Source organism: Etheostoma spectabile, chromosome 9 (genome assembly GCF_008692095.1).
Source record: "Etheostoma spectabile isolate EspeVRDwgs_2016 chromosome 9, UIUC_Espe_1.0, whole genome shotgun sequence".
Lineage (NCBI taxonomy): Eukaryota > Metazoa > Chordata > Actinopteri > Perciformes > Percidae > Etheostoma > Etheostoma spectabile.
In genome coordinates, this window is record NC_045741.1 from 17,128,923 (window position 1) to 17,137,365 (window position 8,443).

The window sequence follows — 8,443 nt, forward strand, 5'->3', positions numbered from 1 at the left end:
CTATCTATCTATCTATCTATCTATCTATCTATCTATCTATCTATCTATCTATCTAGCTATATATTCATCTATCTATCTAAAAACATAAATCATGTTTTTATTTCCCTGAGCAAATCATGACTGCAAGTAACCAAGATCCAGTGAAATAAATCACATGCTGTGTGCAGAGTCTCTGCTTGTAGAATATATACAGTATGGCCTACTGTATATAGACATGTCCTGGCCTATAATTGAGAGCAAGTATATATAGGATATTTATAGTCTAGCAGATGGTGACTTGTGTACACTATTGAGATCATGACGCAGAGGAACTCACACAATGGGGGGCTTTAATTCATCATGTGGTGTGTTCAAACTGATTTCCTGTTCTGCCCAACCAAAACAAAGAAACCTGCTCATGAATCTTAAAATTATCTAGCCTGGTAAAGAACAATCATAACTCATGATGAGGACTAATAACTGTTGCTAAAACATTATATTATTTGTTCTAAATCTATGACAGCCATTGCTTCAAATACAGGTGTCACGTCTTTTTCGAATGGTGAATATTTTACTCTGTAAGGCAATTCTACACATGGGCGATATCTTTTCCTACTTGTTTTGCTGTTGTCTGCTTTGTCAAGAGTTTGCTTTTCTTAGGTGATGCATAATGAAAAGCTCATAAGAGAAAGGGTCATCAACAAATTGTCAATGAGACCTAAACTGGATTGTAAACTCATTGTATTAGATTTGGTTAATCCAAGTTCTACACCACCTCCCTTTCTAAACTGAGTAGCCTACCAGCAAACAATGTATCAAGGAGAAACCAACTACTACCATTTTTTAAGATATAGTTTCAGATATAGTTATACAATTTCCTTGGAGTCCCTTACCGAAAAACTATCCTCCCAGCTTCCCTTGATGAAGTGTCAATTGGCATTCTAGTGTACGGCACAAAACATTGATGCCCTGTGTTAATTATCAAACAAAGGAAAAATCCCCCCAAACCACCACAAAAACAAAGGAATTGGTCATCTTGGTGGATGATAGGGTGTAAGACATAGACCATCCTTGGTCTTGTGCAGCTATCTCCTGTCCACTGTCTGAAAAAAGCATGAAAATATTAATATCTTAAAAAATACAGAGAGAATGGAAGAACTTCCAAGTGACTTGGGATTCCTGACTTCTTATAAAGCTGTTTCTTGCAGGGGTTTCCCTGTATGGTTGATATGTAAAGAACCTACAGCAGACCACTCTGGTTTACAGTTGCACACATACCTCTTTACACACACACACACACACACACACTCACACACACACACACACACAAGAACTCCCTCCCTCCAGCATCTGGATCCTGAGTCAGACTCCCCTAAAAGTAAATTACAAATGAACTCCGCTCTGCTCCCCTGCCAGGCTCCTTTAACGGATTCTGTAGATTCTGCAAATTGCAGTAGTTAACCAGGTTTTTGCATCTAGGTTACAACTCATGGAGGAAAACGTTTAGGTTCAGGTTGCCAAAGCAAGGATGTACATGTGGGTAGTGCCAGACCACACAACCACAATTTCAAAGAAAGAGCCAAATCCTTTTCACTGCTTTTTAAATATTTTTTTAAATCTTTATAAATAATTTATTTTTTAGATATGACAAAGAGAGAGAGAGAGAGAGAGCGGGAAAGAGACAGAGAGAAAGAGAGAGAAAGTGATTGTGCCAATAATATTGGTCAAAGTTTTAAATTGGTATCTTATGGAAGGGAGAGAGTTAGACATCCAGTGAAAAAATAAACAGTTGGAGGAGACAGATGGACTGCCAGATCTTAGAGAGAATAAAAACAGAGAAAGCACTGGTGGAACAACTATACTAAGTCTGCAATGGTGCCTCTGATCTATTTTGGCCTCAAAACTAAAATTAACCGCCCTTCCCCTAAACACACACTCATAAAGACAGGTGAAGAATATAGGTCCATCAATTTAAAGAGGTACCACAAATGAATGAATCCCTTTTAATGTGAAACGCTGGTGACTGAGATCCCATCTCAGAACAGTTTGACGGCCAGTCATAAAAGGTTTTACTGCTGGCATGCAACTCAATTGGGGGACAATTACAAGTGAAGTACAGAGAGACCCACGTCCTGGCACAAGGCGGCTCATAGAAACTCAAGAGAGACTGCTACCTCAACATCAAACAGTCTCAAAGTTTTGAGAAGGGGCCCCTCTTAATTTTTAATTAGTCTCATAAAGGAAATATGGAGTTTATCCTTATTAAGCTTCAGTGTGTGTGTGTGTGCGTGTGCGTGTGCGTGTGCATGTGCGTGTGTGTGTGTGTGTGTCCGTCTGTCTGTCTGTGTGTCTGTGCCTCCCTTGCCTCTTTGTGATGTGTTGTAATTGTCTATAGTTTGTTATGTCTGAGTTTAGACCAAAAGTTATGAAAAAGTTAAAGTCATATCCAGGCTTATGGCCCCAGTGTTACTAAGTGCATTTGACATCATGTCATGAAAAAACGTTTTTGTGGGCACACATTGACCACATTAAATATTTGCACTTTTTTTGGTTTTCTAACCTTCGCCCTTTTTCTCGCTTCCTTAGCAACATCACAAAAATACAAAATTCTGACTCACGTGCACAGCCACATCCAGTGAAAAGTAAGCTCATCAAAAGTATCATCTTGCCTTTGAGTCTTGAAACCTGAAAGTATATCAGACGTATTTCTCTTTTCCCAACACTGTTATAGTTCTCTCCACTTTCCTCTTCTTACTCATCTTCTGCCTCTCCTGTTTTCTTGTTTCCTTTTGACACGATGGCGGGCAAAGTTTCTCACCTCCAAAGAATCCAGAGAAGTAACGATTGATGAAAAAAAAATTATTTTCCTTCCACCACTACCATTTTGTAGATTTGGCTTGCATCTTTTGTTTGAGGAAGAAGCAGAGGAGGAGGGGGTAACACACTTACATGGACACCCACACACATAACTGCACTACCAGCAGCACTCACCTTTTTACCTGTTTGCGTCACAAATATCCATCAAATCAGATAGCGGGCCTGTTTACCTCCCTATGCTGCCCATATTTTTCCTTCACAATGCATCATATCAAAGTGTTCTTTTCTCTCTGTCCTTTGTGGACCCGTCTGTCAGCAGCTCACACAGGTCAAGGCTTTGTAGTTTGCTGCAGGAAATTTCCAAATTGTTTTAAGAGGAGTCAAAGTGGGACAAAAGGTTTGGAGAATGCAAGGTAATAAAGTATTTACAATAAGTGTGAAGATGCTGTATGTAACAAAGACGAGCATGTGAAAATGAACGGGTACTTTAATGAGCTAAATGTTGATTGAAAACCAGAAAGAGAGAAACGGTGGAAACCCAATGAGATGCATTCGTATTCAGGATGGTCGAGCGTGGTCTGGTGGGAGAGCCGAGTTTCAATCAACACACATAACCGTGCTGTACCTGCTTGCTTTCCTCGACTCCCACTCAGCTGAGCAATCTGCTTACCCTAGATCTCCTCCACATCAAAGAGCCCTCGTTACAGGAGCTATCAAACATGCACAGAAAGATTCGGGGAGTGAGAGAGAGAGAGACAGAGAGAGAGAGAGGGAGGAACAGAGTTGGGAGGGCAGAGGGGGTGAAGGAAAGCTCCCAACACTCCTGTTGCATACAGACGTTCTAAACGTTCAAAACAAATCAATTCCAGCTACTATTTGCCTCATTCGGCAAGACCTCAGACAAGACCAGACAGAAATATAGAGAGATATAGCCGAGTAGTTGCCAAAGAACAATGTGCAAAAATATTCCCAAATAAGTTTTTAATTGGAGTCCAAGTAAATGAAGGCCAATTGAAGTGCTGGAACAGCCTCAAATTAGAATATTGCTCTTCTTCCACACAGCTCTTGTTTTCCCTTCTGGGAGGACGCCAACGAGAGTTCCTTTTTCCTACATGGCCACCCAGGCGTGATGCTTGTGCTTGTGGGAGGAACATTGTGTCAGGTGGTGAGGTTGGAAGTCTCCGCGACTGGCGCTTGAGGTCAGACTTAGGTTTATTTTCCTAGGCAGGCCTCTGTCCAAAAACATCCTCCGCAGCATCCTCAGTGTCCGCCAGGTGCTGAACAGACAAAGCCTGTTAGCAGAGTGAGGAGAACTGCTGTAGAATGGACAGCTTCTTTCATTCAGCTGGTTTGGAGGTATTCATTTTCATTTACAAATTTAAGCATTCACGTCTCACACTCATGCATGGATTACCAATAAGGCATGGGAATGACATTTTTTAAGGACCACATTGGACCACCCAGGGGGCACTAAGAAATTTGTCATTGCATGGGTTTGACAGTGAGTCAGCTATGAGCTTTATCACACAGTCCACGCTTGCATTTTCACAATAGATGAATAAAGTACCACTGTACAAAATAAATGTTTATTGGAGAGGTCTCAACCTTCACTGGTCCAGAATAAACTCTACTGAGGCAGCATTCTGCTACTCTTGGCACTCTCTATACACAAGGTTCCCACAAGATGAGTCCTTATGATTGTTGCTGTTGTTTCTTCTAGCACCCCCATGAATTTCACGTTTGGTTTTGGGTGAAATGCAACCGCTGGATGGATATCTGAGAAATGAGGTGCACACTTTCATGTCCCTATAAGAATGAGAAATTAATTAAATTGACTTTGGTAATCCCTAATTTTTTCATCTAACACCATCATCAGGTCAAATTTGGAATTTGAACAATACTGTGTCCAAATAAGATGCTTTATGAGGTAGAGCAGTGGCACATAAATAGAGGTTTACTACTTCACACAGCAGCCGCAGGTTCAACTCCCCCTTTGCTGTTGTTGTTCCCACTCTCTCTCCCCTTTCATGTCTTCATCTGTCCTGTGGAAGTAAAGGCCTAAAATGCCCAAAACATCTTTAAAAAAGCATGTTAATTGATGTAGATGAGTGAGCACAAATGGTTTCAACCTCTTGCTCTGTGCTTTTTTCTGTAGGAAAATGTCCCTCATACCTAAACATCCTCCTACCCCCCAGCCTAGTTCTCCAGATGATTGTTAGGGTAACATGCAACTGGGTGACAACAACATTCAGGCTGGGAAAAAGGTTCAAGGCACTACCAGAGTACTTTGTGTGAGGCCGCTGTTTGAAGCCATGTCTTTGACGTGTGTTTGTGGAATGGAGATGTGAATAATGAATCTGAGTGCGGGCAAAAGCTGGCAAACAAGGAAATACATTTTAGGTTTAATTGACTGTAAAGCATCCCAGTGGAGTACATATTGTTTCAATCTTTTGTTTCTGACTTTGCTCATAAACACATTACCAAGCCATTTTGCAATGAGTGGACCTTTGTGTGTAAAGGACATGGTTCATCTTAGTTGGAGGCTTACATGAATTCCATCAAGAAATGAAAACCACATTCATCATGCTCACGATTTGTCTGTTTCGGCACATTTACCTCTTTTTTGTCATGTTATTGATTGCCTTTAAGCATTTTTACATTGGGTTTCTTGTTGAACAACATCAGTGTCTCATTGCATTTGTTGTGAATGAGGGCTTGTTGTTCCTGGGGAAGAATTTCTGTCTCTCAGGATCATGCAGTAAAATGGGTTACTGGAAATGTTTTGTTTGTATCACTTTCATATCCTACTTCAAGCAAGAAAAAGTATCTCATTGTGACACCCAATCACTCATTTAAAAAAAAAAAGCTGTGTTTTGTTTGTAGCACCAGGGAAACAAAAAAAATCCCTTTTTCAGCGTTTTAGTGACGCACAGAGGCTGCAGAGAAAAAGAGGAAGACTTTATAGAACCATATTCATGTTCACAGTGTGATTGCTTTTTACTGGAGATTCAGTGGCTCAGTGTCTTCACATTTATACCAATACACCTTTGGTTTTTCTTTTTATCAAGTTAGACCCTAACAGTTGCAAAAATGGAGGACAAAGAATGTAGAGGTGAGGCTCAGGTAGGATGAAAGGAAAATAGCAGCAGGATAGCAAGTAAGGAATGTTTTGTCTTCTTTTTCAAAGAAAGGCACTGCAGTTATATTAGCACGTTTCAGCAACAGGGCAATTCAAAGTGCTTTGAATAAAAACAATTAAAAAAATAAAAACAGATAAAACACAAGAATGAAAGTGACAGTGCAGTGGAAGAAATTAAACCTTAAAGAAATGAACAACCATATAAAGAAAGGCAACTGTCATGGTTTTGTCCTTATGTCAAGTTTCTGTTTTAGTTGATTTCACTTTCTTTTTTTTTCATGGACTTCCTGTTTTATTTTGATATCCACTGTTTATCTTCATTCACTTCACTTCACTTCCTTCCTTCGTCTGTTCTCCCACCGCTGATTACCGTCCCCGCCCCTAATTTGTTTCACCTGTTTGTTTTCAGCTTCCCAGTCCCCATGCTTAAATACTCACCATTCCCACTCACCTGTGCCAGATTGTGGTTGTAAGTTGTAAGTCACTCTTTCCAGCGTTTATTCCTAGTGTTTGTTTTCCCAGTGTTTATCCGACTTTTGCTTTGTTCCTGACCACGATTATTGTCTCTGAACAATAAACCACTTACCTGTAATTCCCTGTCTGAGTCGTGCATTTGAGACCGCTATTGTAATGTGACAGCAACATCAAAAAGAAAGGTCTTCAGCCTTGATTTAAAAGAACTGAGAGTTGCGGCGGACCTGCAATTTTCTGGAGGTTTAGAAACTGAACGATGCTTCCCCCTGTTTAGTTCTGACTCTGGGGACAGAAAGCAGGCCTTTCCCAGATGACCTGAGAGGTCTGGGTGGTTCATAGTTTACTATCAGATCAGAAATGCATTTTAGCCCTCAAATCGTTTAGTGATTTATAAAGAAGCAAAAGTATTTTGAAATTAATTCTTTGAGACACAGGAAGCCAGTGTAGGGACTTCAGAACTAGAGTGATGTGATCCACTCTCTTGGTCTCAGTGAGGACTCAAGCACCAGCATTATAAATCAGCTGCAGCGAGCTTTGTATCACATGCGCAGACATGTAGTAGACAAGTTTGTGAACCAGCCTGTCAGCAGCTACCGATAAGGCCCTCCTTAAACGCCCAATCTATTGTTGGTTACCATATACATTTGAGATATGTCATTCTCACAATTAGAAAGTTTAAAATAGAGATACAAAATGAACAATTAGTGTGTTTTCTTGTTGACGATATTCACCCATGCAGGGCTTGGATCACAAGCCAAGATTAGCAGCTCAGCCAATTTTGGTTAGCTCACTTTTGACTGAGCTGGATCACCTTGGTAATCGTCATTACATAGTAAACCTGATCTGTACCAGTTTCAGCTTAAAGCTTCAGAGAGATCAAGATGTGTAAAACCCACCTGCTAAGCAATCATCTTACCAGAGAGTCATAATTTCTACAAAAATCTAAAAGGTTTCTATGTTAACAAAAAACTGACAAGTAATAATGAGTACCGAATGTTACAACTAGGAAAGTTGTCACCTTAAACACAAGCAGTTACAATGTAGCGTTCCCTGAAGCTGGAGCAAAGCCAGGCAACCAGAAGAGAGATCGAAAAAGCTGAACTTCAATCCTTGTGCCTCTCAATGATATCCCTCAACTTTGTGCTTTGTTTTATGGATACCCTTTGTTTACATTTGGATCACAGACTGTGACTTTAACAATGAAATGCTTTACAACTTTGAAGATGAATGAGTTTAGGCACTGTTTTAAGTGGAATGATTACATTAGACAGGCTTGTGTGAATAAAAACACTACTTGTAAAAATAAATCTGGAATTACACTTTCAGATTACCCTGAGTCACAATGTATTAAAGTAAATGTAATGCGATATATACAGTAAATTAGCAACCAGCAGATGCATTTCTTCTACTCTGTTGGTGTAGACAGACCAATGATTTATGTTATTCTAAATGTTATTAACTGGAGAGTGGGTGGTATGCAGTTTTATGTCTTGGGCTTGAAACATTAGTAGAAGCAGATGTGGTATTGTGGTATTGTGTCATTTGCCATTTCTGTATCTATTTTGCCTTCATTGTCTTTACTGTCACAACAGTTGCAGCCTATTTCATTTACCTAATAGTAAATTAATTATTTTACAAAGGTTGTCTCTCAAGGTTCTTGCTTGTTATTCGCACCTTCCAGTGGTTGGAAAGTGAATGTAACATTTCTTTACAGCGTGTAAGTCACCTGTGTATATCTTCTTTAAAACAGCTGCACAGGTTTCTAACAAATACTCTTTGCTTTAATTTCTCACCCAATGCAATAAACTGACAAATTAGCGATAAAGCAGGCTCCTTTGAACTGTATCTTAGTCTTGTTGAAAAATCTATGTTCTTAAAAGCAAGCCAAGATATTAAGTTATGTAAGTGAAGAAAAGCTTTGCTTAAAAGCTGGATACTGCTAAAGTAATGCCACAAGATAAGACAGGCTACTATAAGAAGATGTACAAGGTAAACACTACAATTACAGTATTTTGACCAAAAAAGAAATAAAAA